Genomic DNA, 17,252 nt, shown 5'->3' with positions numbered 1-17,252 from the left:
GAAACATGATGATCAGGTCTAAAGTAAAATATTTTAAATGTAGATTCCGACGACCAATTTGCAGCCTTGAGAAGATCTGTCAGTGAACCTCCTGATTGGATAAGTTTAGTGGATACGGCACCTCTGGAAGAATGGGCGCCAAATAGAGAGATATCTATATTAGCTAAGGCCATGCACTGTCTGACCCATCTAGCTAAAGTAGCAGAAGAGACTGGTAAGTGGGGCTTACAATAAGATATAAGTAGTTGGGATGAGGATGAATTTCGGATGTCCTTGGTTTTGGATTCATAAGATTTCAAACATTGGACTACACACAATTTCTCATTATTAGGAAAAGCAGGATAGAAGACTTGATGTAAGTTTGTTTTAGTACGTCTAAATACGGAAAATAAAACTCCTTGAGGAGAATATTGTTTACGGGATATGTCCAGAGCTTTAACGTCTGAGACTCTTTTTATAGAAATGAGACATAGAAGGCAGGTAAGTTTAAACGATAACATTTTAAGGGATAGATTGTCATTGTCTTCCCAAGATGAAAAAAAAGATCAAGTATTAGATTGACATCCCAAGTAGAGGTATATTTGGGTTGAGGTGGACGCTTAAAACGAATACCTTTCAACAATTTGCATACCATGGGATGTTTACCAATAGGGATAGAATCGACAGGAGAATGATAGAAGGAAATAGCAGAACGATAAAGATTCAAGGTACGGTATGCTTTGCCGGAATCGAAAGAAGCTGATAGATAGTTCAGGATGTGGGGGATAGGGGAATGAACGGGATCCAGATTCCGTTGACTGCACCAATCAGCCCAAAGTTTCCAGGCTGATCGGTAAGCAGTTCTGGTACCCGGAGCCCAGGCTTCTGCCAATATGTTTCTAGCTGATTGAGAAATCTCTGAGTCAAAGTAATCTGACCTGAGATTAACCATGCAACCAGAGGGAGTTGTTGAGATAAGATCAAAGGATGGGGGTTCTGTAGTGGGTCCAAGAGTATCAGAGGATGAGAAGGAAGGATCCTGGGAAAGTCTATTAGCATCCTGAGAACATGGGGGAACCAAGATTGGGATGTCCACCATGGAGTAATTAATACTAATGTTGTCTCTTGAAGTGAAGCTTGCAGGAGTACTCTGGGGATTAATCTGAAAGGGGGAAAGGCATAGAGAATTTGGTTTGGCCAATGTTGAAGAAAAGCATCCACCCCCAGAGCTAGGGGATCTGGACGCCAACTGAAAAAGAGAGGTAGTTGGTGATTGAGACGTGAGGCAAAAAGGTCTAAGTGTAGAGGACCCCAGAGAAGATTGATCTGTTGAAAGACTGTAGGATCTAGTTTCCAGTCGCTGGAGTCTGTGAGATATCTGGAGTTCCAGTCTGCTACGGTGTTGGAAAGACCTGGAAGATATTCTGCTCTCAGAGATATGTTTCTGTCTAAACAGAAATGCCAAAGTTTCTTGGCAATGTTGGCAAGAGTCTTTGAATTCGTCCCTCCTAGGCGATTGATGTATTGGACAGCAGAAATGTTGTCCAACCGCAAGAGGATGCAGCAATCTGACGAGTTTTTTGCAAAACTCTGAAGTGCAAAAAAGCCTGCTAAAAGTTCCAGGCAATTGATATGTAAAGTAGTTTCTGCAGGGGACCATTTGCCTCCTGTTGATGATTGACCGCATCGGTAGTGTTGCTCACGAATATTCGCAATTCGAATATTATTCGCGAATATCGCATATTCGCGAATTCGCGAATTCCGCGAATATAGCGCTATATATTCGTAATTACGAATATTCGTTTTTTGTTTTTTTTTTCTTCACAGTACACATCACAGTGATCACCCCTCTCTGCTTCCAGCTTGTGTGGTGTAAAGAAGGCTGTAATACTACTGTGTGAGACTGACGTGTGAAAATTCGCATATGCGAAAATTAGCATATGCTACTTTTCGCATATGCGAATGTTCGTGTATGCTGATTTTGTATATGCTAATATTCACATATGTTACTTTTCGCATATGCGAATGTTCGCATATGCGAAAATAAAACGAGAATATAACGAATATGCGAATATTCGCGAATATATGACGAATATTCGTCCATATATTTGCGAATATTCGCGAATTCGAATATGGCCTATGCCGCTCAACACTACGCATCGGGCTCCCCAACCTATCAGGCTGGCATCCGATTCCATGATCAGATCCGGTTTGGAATGAAAAATTGCTTTTCCATTCCATTCCTGAATGTGTTGAAGCCACCAAATAAGTTCTTCTTTGGCTTCTGCACCCAGAGTAATTTCGTCTGAATATTGCAATCCTTCTCTGAGGTGTTTGATCTTTAGACGTTGAAGCGCTCTGTAATGTAATGGGGCCGGGAAGATTGCCTGAATTGAAGCTGAGAGCAGACCCACAATGCGAGCTATGGAACGTAATGATATGAGATTCTTGTTCAATATTGAATGAATCTCCCTCCTGATGGTTTTTAATTTTTTGGAGGGGAGACTCAACAAAGTTGTATGAGTATTGATGACAAAACCTAGAAATTCCAGTTCCTTTGTAGGGACTAGAATGGATTTGTCGTAATTGATAAGAAATCCCAGAAAATTTAGGAGGGAAATTGTCCAATTCATGTGATGATAAGCCACTGAAAGGGAGTTGGCCATAATGAGGATGTCGTCCAGATAAATGATGAGTCGGACTCCTCGAGAACGTAGAGTGGAAATCACGGGCTTCATTAATTTGGTGAAGCACCATGGGGCGGAAGATAGGCCAAAAGGAAGACAACTGAATTGCCATTTGGTGTTGTTCCATATAAATTGAAGAAATTTTTGAGAGGAAGGATGGATGGGAACTGTCAGATAGGCATCTTTGAGATCTATCTTTACAAGCCAATCGTCTGGCAACAGTAGATCTCTCAACAGATGAATGCCTTCCATCTTGAAATGTTGATATCGGACAAAGTTGTTCAAAGTCTTTAAATTGATGACAGGTCTGAAGCCTCCGTCTTTTTTCTTTACAAGAAAAAGATTGCTGATGAAACCTGTCGAATTCATTGGAACCTGAAAAATGTCTTTTTTGGAAAAGAGTTCTAGTATCTCCGTTTCCACAAGATTTTGATCTGGTTTGGAAAATTGAATCGGGTGAGGAAGGAGATCCTGAAAAGGAGGATAGACAAATTCTATTTGGTAACCTTTCACTGTATTTAGTATCCATTGGTCTGAGGATATTGCTTGCCAATTTTGGAAAAAATGTAGGAGACGTCCTCCTACTGGAAGATGGGAAAAAATTGGAAATGGGTATCTTACCTGAAGGTCTGGAACGGTTGACACCCCTTTGTCCTCGAGTCCTCCATGGGCGTCCACGATACGGGAAGAAGGGGTTAGGTTGGGGTGTAGGGATAGGGAAGGAGCTTCTGTCTTGGTGGAAGGGGCCTCTATGTTGACTTCTATACTGGGCACGGCCGGAAAAACGGCCCCTGCTTCTTCCGGCCCTGGCAAAAACCTTGTTGGACAAAACCTTTTTTATAGAGTTCTGGGCCTTATCCAGGGAGGAAAATAATCCAACATATTTGGAGATATCTTTAATAAATTGATCCCCAAACAATAAACTATCGTTGGGATTGGCAGACTCAGAAGGGGCTAAATGTGATAATTGTGGGTCTAATTTCATTAGAACCGCTCTTCTCCTCTCCGTGCAGAGGGCCTGATTTATATTCCCAAATATGCACATAGTGTGTTGGGTCCAGCCTCTCATAGTTTCGACATCGAGAGGAGTGCCAGAAAACAGCTGCGTTTTCAGTGAGGTCCAGCATTTTAGCAATGGGACCTAACAGATCCAATAATCTGTCTTGACACAGCTTAAAGCTGCAATCTATACCCTTCTTAGGGTTTTTCCCAGACTTTTGTAAATATCTGACAATTATGGGATCTAATTCCGGTGTAGTGGTATTAGTACCAGAAATTGAGGGTCTGGGGCATTCTGCCTTTAGTTTATTACGAGTCTTGTTGTCAAGACCCTTTTTTAACCAGAAAGCAATGAATTTATCTATCTGGGGGTTAGGTGTCCAGTCTCCTGACCTGGGATGAATAATATGGGATGGATTAAAAAATGGGACACCAAAGCTATCAAGTATATTAGGATCTATATTAGATGAATCCCCAGAGAAATTATCATCATAATTTGCATCATCTCCCTCTACCTCAGGGTTATAAGAGGGGTCATAGGATTCTGAATTATCTGAATTGTTAGAGACCTCATCATCAATATCAAAATCTTCATCATGAGTAGTTATTTGTGTCTGATTAGAGGCGTTATTAACCCGATTAACATTTTGCTCCTCTCGGGTAGACGGTTTGGGATGCAACGTACAGGCATCTGAAGTATGGCTACTATGAGGTAAGCCTACATGATAATCCTGACCTTCATTAGCAAAATGTCCCTTCTTAGGTCTACTATGAGGGAGGTCGTTAGTATCAACATGCCTCTTTTTTGATAAACTTTTTCTGGGAATATCTTTCTGAAGTAATTTGGATTGATGAGATTTATGTGCCATCATTTGGGAAACCGTCATAGCAACTGATTTAGCCATGGATTCATGCATGGTAGACATTGCATTATGAACCGCTGATTGCACAGACCTAGATACAGATTGGTCTACTAATTCCTGTATCTGGTCCTTAGATAATGGGGCATTTTGACTTTGGTCAGAACACATTATGTGGTAAATAATAATAATAATAATATATATTTAAATTATAGGTAGTCCAAAATAATTAACTAATAATGGAATATAGTAATGATAATGGCTGCACAAAATAACTTATAATGTCCTTAAAAGGACACTGACAGGAAGGGATATACTATGGTTGTGAAGGCAGCTATGAGGGGAGCGACCGTCCTGGAGATGTCTGAGGCGTTTGAGTGTGGCGCGGGAAGGCACAGCTGATAACCACCCGGCCAATTATCGCGAGTGAACGGGGACGCGAGCACGCGCGCACGCGAACAGTAATGGCGACGAATGCAAGGGACTGGCGGCGCCCGGCTGAGCGGTATAGCGGGGAAAAGAGAAAGTAAGGTATAGTGGAGATTGCGGTAGTAACGGATATTGATAAGGAGAGGAATAAAAGGAGAGATAAGATTGGGAAGGTAATGGAGACCACGGCTGGACCGTCGGGACTGATAAGGAGAGGAGTTGGAATAACGGAAGTATAACAGGATAATGTAGTGAGATGAGAACAATATTAATAATGTTAATAATACAGAATAAGGAAGCACAGTACTATAGGTAACAGTGGTTATACTTATCTGGTAGCAGTAAAGAAAGAGGGATCATTTTACCTGACAAGACACTATATAGACTGGCCTGGGCTACTATTGGCTAGTCCATACCTAGCATTCTTGGTTGCACTACCTGTGATGTTACACCTGTGTGAACAAGTTTTTTCTTTTCAAATATATGTTTAAATGTTACTGCTATATGTTTTAACAGTAAAGAAAGAATTGCAATGCGAGCCTCCTGTCTTGATATAAAATCATCAGTTACTTATTCAAAATGTAGAAAATGTATATCGATGGCAAGGTTGGCACCTGTTTTCATGCCAGTCCACAGTTTGGGCCAGGCTGGATATAATTGGGTATTATGGAGGGGCCCTTACTCTTTATTTTTCCATCTGTAATTCAGTGGCCCAATGGCGTTTAACCCCTTGAAATCATCAGTTACTTATTCAAAATGCATATTTTTTCATCCATTTTTTTACTATTGTTTTTTTCGGGGAAAATACAAACAATCCAGATTTTTTCTTCTGAACCTGGTTGTTCCCAAAGAATATTCAACATTTATGTATAAAAAAAACTGATTTACTGCAGAGAAATAAGAGGAGAAAAGGTTTATTTGTCGTCATCATCATCTATAAGACAATGCGCGAATAAGAAACCAACTTCAGCCTCGTGAGAACTCACCCAAGATTTCCACTTAAAGGAGTACTAGGCATCTTATACCCTATCCGCTGCTGGGGCCCCCACATTCTCCCTGCTGCACCCGGCATTTGTTTAGAGCGTTGGGTGCAGCGCCGGAGGCCCCTCAATGCAAGTCTATAGGAAGGGGCGTGACGGCCATCACGCCCCCTTCCATAGAATTGTATTGAGGGGGCATTACTGTGACATCATGAGCCTCTGCCCCACATCACCAGTCATCCAGCATGGAGGGAAATTCGCTCCGTGCACCGGATGTCTGGGATGCCGCAGCCGAGATCGCGGTGGTCCCCAGCAGCAGGACCCCCGCGATCAGATATCTTATCCCCTATACTTTGAATAGGGGATACGATGTCTAGAGGCGGAGTACCCCTTTAAGGGCTGGACCTGCAGGACTCCTGCTAATGGGAACTGCGTTCCTGCTATGGAAAAAGTGCAGGAACTCTGTTTCCATGAGTTCCTGCATGACTTGTGCCCTGGTTGGAGATTCATCAAGACCTGTCACTTCTGGACCTTATACTAACCAATAGGCCAGAAATAGTATTTGTAGTACAGGTAGGGGGCCATCTTGGTGATAGGGACCACAGAATTATAAGTTTTCATTTATACTATAGGAGGATATCTACTTGTGGAGCTACAAAAACATTAAAGGAAAACTTCAGTGAAATAAACTTATACCCTATCCGCAGGATAGGGGATAAGTGTCTGATTGCAGGGAGTCCGACTGCTGGGACCCCCTGTGATCTCGCCGCATTGAGGTTGAGGGACAGCCTTCCCCCATACAACTCTATGGGAGAGATGAGGATGTACAAACGCTGCATCCCTGCCTCCCATAGAACTACATGGAGGAGGCGTGTCAGCCGCGGCATCATGCTGTGACCGGCACGCCTCCTGCACGGTAGAGCCGCGATCAGACAATTATCCTGTGGATCGGGGATACGTTTATTTTACTGCAGATTTCCTTTAAACTTCAGGAAGGCCACTTTTCAACAACTAAGAGAGGACCTCCGTGACATAAATTGAGACCCTGTCCTCAGTAATAAAAGTATACAGGCTGAATGGATGTTGTGAACGGCATATACCCTATGGGAATAAACTTGTCAGAAATAGGAGAAAACCAATTTGGCTAACCAAAACAGTTCGGGATGTGCCTAAACAAGAAAGTAGTGTCCCCAACAAGGTACATAAAACAATCCCAAAGACAAGAGACAACATAATCCTAGTGCGCACAAATATCTCAAGCATTCAAGTAGCGATGTACAAAATACAATCATAATATTCCACTTTCAGTCAACAACAATGCCCACACAAGAGGAAGGGGATGCATAAACTGGCCTTCAAATACTCTTGGTAGGAAAGGACCACATGAATATATTTTTGTGACTCACAACTCTGCAAGCTGGTTCAGGCTTAGTATGACCCCGTGTCTAGTCAAATTAGGAGATGCCAACCCAGAATGATCTAGCCTCGTGGCCCATATTCTTTCAAAATTCTAAGATGCCCTAAGATTCCTGGTTTGGAAAGTACAACAACCACCGCTTCTCTCATGGAAACTGAAATATCTTCAACTTGAAGTACCTTCAAACTGTTTTGGGACTAAAATATCCTCAAACTTTTTGAAGACCCCTTTGGTAGCTTATCTTGCTCTGAGTACTTGTTGGCCGACGTGCTTCTTCCTGTAGCTTCCCCAGCTGCATCGATACATTTAGCATCTCTTTATCAGAATCCAATAAGGCTATATAATCAAGGTATGCATTAATCCGAGCATCCGTCTTATGCAGTCTGGACAACTACAGGCAGAGCTAGAACTTGCAAAATTCAGTCATGATAGCTCCTATATTGGTGACACCAAGGTCCACAGTTTAGAGGCCACTGTACTAGACCATATTATACATCCACACAAGACACATTTGCCTGTTGAGACATACTGGTACTTTTTTATATTGATACTTTTTTGGGAGCGGGCTGTTCGCGGCGGATATTAGGCAACAGAATTTCCACTGCAAAAAATCCGCCACAGACCCCAGTGACTCCAAGGAGGTCTGCGGCGGATTTTCTGGAGAGGAAATTCCGCAACTGAAAATCTGCCGTGGGGATCCCACCTCCATTGGAACTTGGAGCAGAAAACACACTGCACGTTCGCAATAAAACCCGCCCTTGTAAAGGGTCCGTTCTCATAGGTATATTTTGCTGCACATTTTCTGCAGCTGATTTACTGCTTTTAAGAATGAACAAACACCATGTTGGTTTGTTGTTTCATATTTTCCTATTGATTCCCAGCTAACATCTAGCTACTGCATTCTTTGTGGAAAAAAAAATGCAGTTTTGAAAATCTGGCAGTTGTTTTTTTTTTTGGGGGGGGGGGGGGGCACATACTCAGGACGTCTATATCACTGTAAAGTGGTAGTTCACACGCCAGAATTTCCGCATGGAAATTTTGCGTGTGTTTATAGCCTTATTAACTTCAAAGCCATTCCACAGTCCCATTTACACTGCAGAATTTTCGCTGCTTATGTTCCGCAGCTAAAATTCCATGTTCTGCAAAAAATGCAAGTCATGTCTTAAATTTTTGCAGGATTCAGCAGCAGTAACACATTAAAGTGAATGGGACTCTTTTTTTTCTCCATTAAATGCGGAATTCATGCAGACTTTGCTTGGAAGTCGCATGGATCCCAATCAAAATTTAACTTAAGCAATTAATTAAAAGGACCTTTTACCGTGCTGCCCAAGTATTCATGCAGCCGAAATAATTTGCCCGGAATGCCGCATCTTTCTGCAGAATTTCTAATGTCTGAACATACCCTTAGGCAATAGCACTAACCAATAATACTGGGGGCCTAATAATACTACAGAGGGCCCTAATAATACGACAGGGGGGACCTAATACTACAAAATGAAATGGTGGCTATGATAGAAGCTTAGTCTTGTCTGATTTTCATTAACACCCTCAAAGTCAAGGAAATCAGAGTAAAGATGTTGGCCAGCCTGAACCTCCAAGGGATTCTCCTTGTAAAGGGAACAGAATCTCTCCACCTTGGCATTGAACCTCGTTGCCTCATTTTCCTGGAACAGATCCGGATGGAGGGCCATTTCTACTGTTGAAGGCGATCAGCTATAAGATAGGGGGACCCCCCAAGGTTAAAGGGGTATTCAAGGCCAAAACTTTTTTTATATATCAACTGGCTCTGGAAAGTTAAACAGATTTGTAAATTACTTTGATTAAAAAATCTTAATCCTTCCAATAGTTATTAGCTTCTGAAGTTGAGTTGTTGTTTTCTGTCTAACTGCTCTCCGATGACTCACGTCCCGGGAGCTGTGCAGTTCCTATGGGGATATTTTCCCATCATGCACAGCTCCCGGGACATGACATCATCATTGAGCAGTTAGACAGAAAACTTCAGAAGCTAATAACTATTGGAAGGATTAAGATTTTTTAATAGAAGTAATTTGCAAATCTGTTTAACTTTCCGGAGCCAGTTGATATATATAAGGTTTTTGCCTGGAATACCCCTTTAATGTCAGATAAGTGGAAAAAGTTTGTTTCTGCCCAATCCAGGATCAAACCCATCTCTTTGAGGAGAATACAGTCATGGCCATAAATGTTTGCACCCCTGAAATTTTTCAAGAAAATGAAGTATTTTTCACAGAAAAGGATTGCAGTAACACATGTTTTGTTTTACACATTTATTCCCTTTGTGTGTATTGGAACTAAACCAAAAAAGGGAGGAAAAAAACAAATTGGACATAATGTCACACCAAACTCCAAAAATGGTCTGGACAAAATTATTGGCACCCTTAATTTAATATTTGGTTGCACACCTTTTGGAAACTGAAATCAGTCGCTTCCTATAACCATCAATTAGCTTCTTAAACCTCTCAGTCGGAATGTTGGACCACTCTTCCTTTGCAAAGGTGTTCAATGAGATTTATATCTGGACTCATTGCTGGTCACTTCAGAACTCTCCACCGCTTTGTTGCCATCCATTTCTGGGGGCTTTTTGACATATGTTTCATTGTCCTACTGGAAAATCCAAGATCTTGGACGCAAACCCAGCTTTCTGACACTGGGCTGTACAGTGCAATCCGTTGATAATCCTCAGATTTCATGATGCCTTGCACACATTCAAGGCACCCAGTGCAAGAGGCAGCAAAACAACCCCAAAACATAATTGAACCTCCACCATATTTCACTGTAGGTACTGTATTCTTTTCTTTGTAGGCCTCATTCCGTTTTTGGTAAACAGTAGAATGATGCGCTTTACCAAAAAGCTCTATCTTTGTCTCATCTGTCCACAAGCTGTTTTCCCAGAAGGATTTTGGCAAAATGTAGTCTTGCTTTTTTATGTCTCTGTGTCAGCAGTGGGGTCCTCCTGGGTCTCCTGCCATAGCGTTTCATTTCATTTAAATGTCGACAGATAGTTCCTGCTGACACTGATGCTCCCTGAGCCTGCAGGACAGCTTGAATATCTTTGGAACTTGTTTGGGGCTGCTTATCCACCATCCGGACTATCCTGTGTTGACACCTTTCATCAATTTTTCTCTTCTGTCCACGCCCAGGGAGATTAGCTACAGTGCCATGGGTTGCAAACTTTTTGATAATGTTGCGCACTGTGGACAAAGGCCATAACACTTATTTTTCCATCTACAGACCTATATGAGGCTTGTTTTTTGCGTGGAAGTATACTTTGTAATGACCCCATTTCATTTTTCCATAACTGAAACAAAAAAAATATATATTTGTGAGGTGAAATTGAAAAAAAATGCAAATTTTGAGGTTTTCTTTTTTGCCATTCACATTGTGGTCAAAATTACATATTATTATTATTTTTTTTCATTCCAAAAGGTTTTTATTTTGAAATATTTCAAAGAACAACACAATTATCATCATTGTGAAAGTAAACAGGGAAAAGCGCAAGGAAAAGTACATAAAAAGTAATGTACATCAACATCACTACATAATGACATTAGTGCCCAATGTAAACACATTCAAGAAACATTCAGAATGGTCAAACAGTGTAAGAACAATTCCCAAAGGAACACGGGCTAGGATACAGGTAAAGAAGTAGCAAACATATTTCAGAACTCTCAAACAGGCCCAGCTCTAGGCCCGTTAGGGCAATGAGGGCTGGATAACCAAACTTCCCATTGTCTCTTATATTTATGAACAGCGTTGTGTGCAAACGCGAACGCTCTCTCATAGTCACAGGTAAGATTTACTAAGTTGATAACTTCACACAGGGTAGGAATGCGGTCAGATTTCCATTGTCTAGCAAGCAATAACTTTGTGGACATGAACAGCTGAGCAAGGGGCATTCGGACGTCAGGAGAGAACACATCTAAATCTATCAGTAATAGAGCCGTTTCAGGTTTCAGAGAGTGTTTAACCTGTGTCAGCCTTTGAACAAGCAACTCAATTCCCCTCCACAAATGTTCAATTTTTGGACAACTCCAAAACAAATGAAAGAGACTTCCGACCTCTCCACAATCTCTCCAGCACAAACTAGAACAGGACGGTGTTATTAAGTGTAGTCTTGATGGGGTAAAGTACCATCTGTAAATAGTTTTAGCGACCGTCTATTGGTGGTTGGTGGCTCTAAAGAAGGTGTGTTTGTAACTAAAGGTATTTGCCCACTGTGCCATGGTAAATTCCCGGCCAATGTCCTTCTCCCATTTATCCATATAGTGTTGCTTAACAACAGTCCTCTTGTCGTTTAGTAAGTTGTAAAAAAAAGGTGATTCCTCTCTCTGTGTGTGAATCGCTATTCAAGTATCTACGACAGGTAGCAGGCATTTTGTGTGCAGCTGCAAAACTAGAGGTTACCAAGCTCCTAATTTGTAGAGTTTTAAAGAATTCTTTGTGCGGTAGATGGTATGTCTCACGCAGGTAGGGAAAGTTAACGTCACCCATAGGATTGATCAGGTCTTTAGCAGTGTATATACCATGTGTGCCCCATAATTTGAGATCCAGATCAGGAATAAGGTGTTCTATGTAGTCTAAAGGTAGGTCAGAAAGGGAGCAAGCTGTGTCTGATGTAAATGTTTTAAGGGCATACTTCCAGGCTTTATTTGTGGACATAAGTGCTGTAATATGTGAGGTAGGTGGGTTGAGGTTCCGTGTCAGTAACAGCATGTGGGCTTTGAGGGAGCAGGGGTGGGAGAAGGCAGTCTCCATGTCAATCCACAACTTGTCTGGATTCAGGGACCACCAGTGTTGTGCTTGGTCTAATAGACTGGCGATGTAATAGTCTTCTACGTGGGGGAGGCCTCCTCCTAGTCTGTGCGATGTCATCACATGTTTAGGAATTCTAGGTTTTCGGAAGGCCCACACAAATCGTGACACCTGTCGCTGCAACAAACAAAGATAGGACCTGGGGACAATTATGGGGATGGTGCGGAATAGGTATAGTAGCTTTGGGAGTAGCATCATTTTAAACACAGCTATAAGGCCAAACCAGGATGTGATGTTTTTGGAGTATTCAGTCATCGATGTGGAGAGTGAGCTAGCCATCGGTAAGAAATTGGCTTTAAAAAGATGGGAGGTGGGATTGGTAAACTATATACCCAGATAAGTGACTTTGTGTTCTTGCCAATCTAAGGGGAAGTTGGATTTGAGGGTATGGAGTGCATCAGCAGGTAAATTAAAAGGTAAAAGTTGTGATTTGGAGGCATTTAATTTATAATACGAGACAGAACTGAATGTAGCTATTACTTTAAATAGATTGGACAAGGACGTTTCAACTTCTGATAGAGACAGCAGAACATCGTCTGCAAATAAAGCTAATTTGTGTTTGTGGGATCCGATATGGATACCCTTGATATCTGGGTGGTCTAATTGCCTGGGCTAGGGGTTCAATTGATAGATTAAAAAGAAGGGGAGAGAAGGGGCAGCCCTATCTCGTGCCGTTTGACATGGTGAACTGGTCAGATAATACCCCATTCGTAAATACTCGAGCAGCAGAGTTGGAATAAAGAGCTCTGATCGCCTTGACATTGGGACCAGCGAATCCAAAGGACTTGAGGGCTGAGAATGCGTACTGCCAGTTCACCCTGTCAAAGGCTTTTTCCGCGTCTAAGGTAAGGAATGCTATGGGGATTTTGTGGTGTTCTGAGTGTTGTAGCAAGAAGAGCACTCTTCTAGTGTTATCAGGAGCTTGCCTCCCATAGGTAAAGCCTACTTGATCTGCGTGTAGAAGCCGGGGCATTAAAGGGCCAAGACGGGAGGAAAGGATTATGGCGTATATTTTTATGTCACCATTCAATAAGGATATGGGATGAAAGTGGGCCGTTCGACTAGTTGACTTTCCGGGTTTAGGGATGGTGGTGATTAATGCCGAGAGCATTTCTTGTGGGAAGCTACCTGACTCCATAGCACCCACGAACACCCTCAACAAGTGTGGCAGTGGTAAAGCGCCAAATTTAGAATAGTATTCATTAGGCAGACCATCAGGGCCTGGCGTTTTGTTGCTCGGGAGCGATGCAATCGCATCCAAAATTTCCTGAGGCGTGATCGGACGGTTCAGGGAGTCTAGGGCTGCTTCGGAAAGTTTTGGCAGGTTTAGGGGGGTTAAGAAGTCAGCAATTTGGAGAGCTGCCGGCTGAGTAACGTTGGTGTCTCTGTTAAGATTGTACAATGCATCATAATAATCTCGAAAAGCATTTGCAATTGCTCTGGGCGCTAACTCTGTTCTGCCAGTAAACGGGTGGGTCATAGCAGGGATCTTCTGTTTAATATAAGCAGGTTTTAGTTTTTTTAGCAAACAGAGCACTGGTTTTGTTATCTTGGGAATAGTATTTCAATCTAGATTTTTTTAAAGCTCTTTTCACACTGATAAAGCAACAATTTGCGCAACTGGATTCGTTCTCTCAGTAGGTCTGAGGCCGTCTCCGGTGAGGGTCTGCGCTTTGGATGGCTTCCAAAGTGGCAATACGTGCTAGTGCTTCATCAATGTGCAAAGTGCGTTGTTTTTTAAGATAGGCCCCTAGTTGGATAAATTTACCTCTTATGACCGCTTTGTGAGCTAGCTAGACTGTCTTAGCGTCCACATCAGGAGTGCAGTTCTGTTGGAAGTAATCAGAGTGGGTGTTAGCGAGCGTCTGTGAGTGTTCGGAATGTGCAATAATGTGAGTGTTTGCTCTCTATACAAAATCACTATGCTTGGGCAGTTGGTCAGAGATAGTCAAAGAGACAGGGGCGTGGTCGCTCCATGTGATTTCCCCGATAGTAGTGGATTCAATCCTGTCTACAAGTGGTCTGCTAGTTAGAATCATGTCAATCCTAGAATACGTTTGGAATCTAGGAGAAAAGTAGGAATAGTCTCGTTCTGTGGCATGTTGCAGTCTCCACACGTCAAAAAGGTCGTTGTCTCTTAATATGTCTGTCAGTGAGGGACGTCGTCTGACGGTGGGTTGGGAGATATCAAGTGTCTGGTCTGAGATTGTATTAAAGTCCCCACATATTAACAGTTCCCCCTTCTTGTGCTTATTGATTACTCGCCATACCTTCCTGAAAAATCTGATTTGGTGGGAGTTAGGAGCATACAAGTTGACAATGGTGTAGTCAACACCATCAATGGAGCAAAGCAATATCAAATATCTGCTATTAGGGTCAACAATCTGATCTGAGACGTGGAAACTAATACTGTTACTAACTGCAATTAAAACGCCCCTCTTTTTTGACCGATAGGTGGAGTAAACTACATATGGGAAATTTCTGTGGTGAAGAGACGGAGTATTAGTGGCCGAAAGGTGGTTCTCCTGAATACAGGCTATTGTTGCTTGCCTGTTTTCTTACTCTCGCCATAACAACTGCCTTTTAAACGGGCTGTTTAAGCCGTTTACATTGAGCGAAACAATATTAATGCCCATACTAGAGAACTTATCAGTGGAGAGGCTGCAATGAGCTGTGAGAGGATATTACAAAGAAGATTAAAAACCTGACTGGTGTCTCTTGACACCTAGACAGGGATGTCACACAACACTTGGATTGATATACGGAGTAACTAGAAGCTATGCAGAATGAACCTCAGCACTGGACAGGTTGGAGTGAGCTATGAGGGGTAGCTGTAGGAAAGATTAAAAACCTGACTTGTGTCTCTTGACACCTAGACAGGGATGTCACACAACACTTGGAATGATATACAGAGTAACTGGAAGCTACACAGAATAAATCTTTACAGTGGAAAGGTTGGAGCGGACTATGGGAGGCTGCTGTAAGGAAGTTTAGAAATCTGACTGGTGTCTCTTGACCCCTAGACAGGGATATCCCACCACCCCCGACACAGTCAGAGCACAATAATTAAGGAAACAAAATAGAAAACTATAAACAAGGTAGGGAAAATGAAAGAAAAAGGGGAAAGAACGAACAGTAAAAGGGTACAGTTTGAACCAGGTGGTATGTTACACACAGGAATACCAGCACTATGGGAAGCGTGAGACTATACTCAAAAAGCATATATAACAGTCTGAATATCACCGACAGTTAACCAGGGCTGTTGGCATCCGCAGATCTGGTCCAGTCAGAGTCCACAGCTGGGGGACCAGTAGAAGGCGCGTAGCACTCAGAAGTATCATAATCAGCAAGGAGGCCCCATGCACGAAGAGCGTCCATACCCTCATCTACCGAGGAGAATGCAAGGGTCCGGCCCTGGCGTTGAAGTAGTATTTTAGTCGGGTATCCCCACCTATAGGGCAAACCAAGTTCACGGAGAAGTCCAGTAAGCGGGCCAAAATCTCTTCTAGCCTGCAGAGTGGCGGCTGATAGGTCCACATACATTTTAAGTCCCTCATATGGAGCCGGGAGTGGGGGATGTTTCCTGGAGAACTGGAGCAATTTGTCTTTGGTCTGAAAAAAGGTAAAGCGCGCCAGAACATCCCTAGGGACCTCATCTGGTAGCGTGCAAGGTTTTTGGACCCTGTGGGCCCTGTCAATGCTGTAATGATAAGTCTCCATATTAGGCAATAAGGTGTGAGTAAGGTCTTGAACATATTGTATAAGCTGAGATGGCGCTATATCTTCAGGGATGCCTCTAAATTTTACATTATTGTGCCGATTTCTATCTTCGGCATCTGTAAGCTTAGATTGCAAGGCCTTTATCCTCCAGGTCATCATGGGAATCAGCTAAGTCATTATGCGCAGCCGCAAAGGTGGTCATGCTAGTTTCTGTGTGGGCCATTTTGCGTTCCAAAGTGCGAATAGAGGCCTGGACAGGTAAGAGTAACTGACCAAAGTCTTTATGCAGGGAGCTGCGGAACACCAGTAGCATGTCTTTCAGCGTTGTATCTGATACCACTGAGTCAGAAGTGGGGTAAGTGGTAAACAAATCAGGCTCCGGCAGTGGAAGGGTGTCATCTAGGTCATTGAGGGCTGGCAGGTCCTCCGAGGCTTGGAGCCTGGGACGTTGTTTAAGAGGGCTTATTTGCGGGGACATGGAGGGAGCTGAGACATCCACCGAGGCAGTCAGGTCCCCGGCGGAGGGTGCGCTCGCACACGGAGCAGGGTTCCGAGTGTCATTAGGAGTGAACTCACCATGTCAGCGGCGGGAAATTCTCTCCAGTCCCCCCTCTTGCTCAGGTAAGTTGAAGTGTAGTCTGCGGGGCTGTCCCTGCACTGTCGAGCTATGCCGGGCTGGGTTCCAGGCATCGCCGCCTCTCCACGCCTTCGTAGTCAGGCTCGGAGGAACTAGCAGTGATGAACCTGTCTAGTAGATCTCTCTCCCCGGATCAAATCTCATTACTTGCCAGGGGGTTGAATTTTTCACCGGTCAATGGACTTAATGTTGTTACGCCTAGCGCTCCGGGTCCCCGCTCCTCCCCGGAGCGCTCACGGCGCCTTTCTCCCTGCAGCTCCCCGGTCAGCGCTGACCGGGAGCGCTGCCCTGTCATGGCCGTTGGGGATGCGATTCGCACAGCGGGACGCGCCCGCTCGCGAATCGCATCCCAGGTCACTTACCCGTTCCCGTCTCCTGCGGTCATGTGCTGGCGCGCGCGGCTCCGCTCTCTAGGGCGCGCGCGCGCCAGCTCCCTGAGACTTAAAGGGCCAGTGCACCAATGATTGGTGCCTGGCCCAATTAGCTTAATTGGTTCCCATCTGTTTCCTGGCTATATCTAGTCTCCTCCCTTGCACTTCCTTGCCGGATCTTGTTGCCCTAGAGCCTAGTGAAAGCGTTTTTGTGTGTTTATACCCTGTGTACCAGAACTTTGCTATCTCCCCTGACTACGAACCTTGCCGCCTGCCCCCGACCTTCTGCTACGTCCGACTTTGCTTCTGCCTACTCCCTTGTACCTCGCCTATCTTCAGCAGC

This window comes from Hyla sarda, chromosome 2, assembly GCF_029499605.1.
Source record: "Hyla sarda isolate aHylSar1 chromosome 2, aHylSar1.hap1, whole genome shotgun sequence".
Lineage (NCBI taxonomy): Eukaryota > Metazoa > Chordata > Amphibia > Anura > Hylidae > Hyla > Hyla sarda.
The sequence above is the reverse complement of the archived record's forward strand: the minus strand, read 5'-3'. Positions refer to the sequence as shown.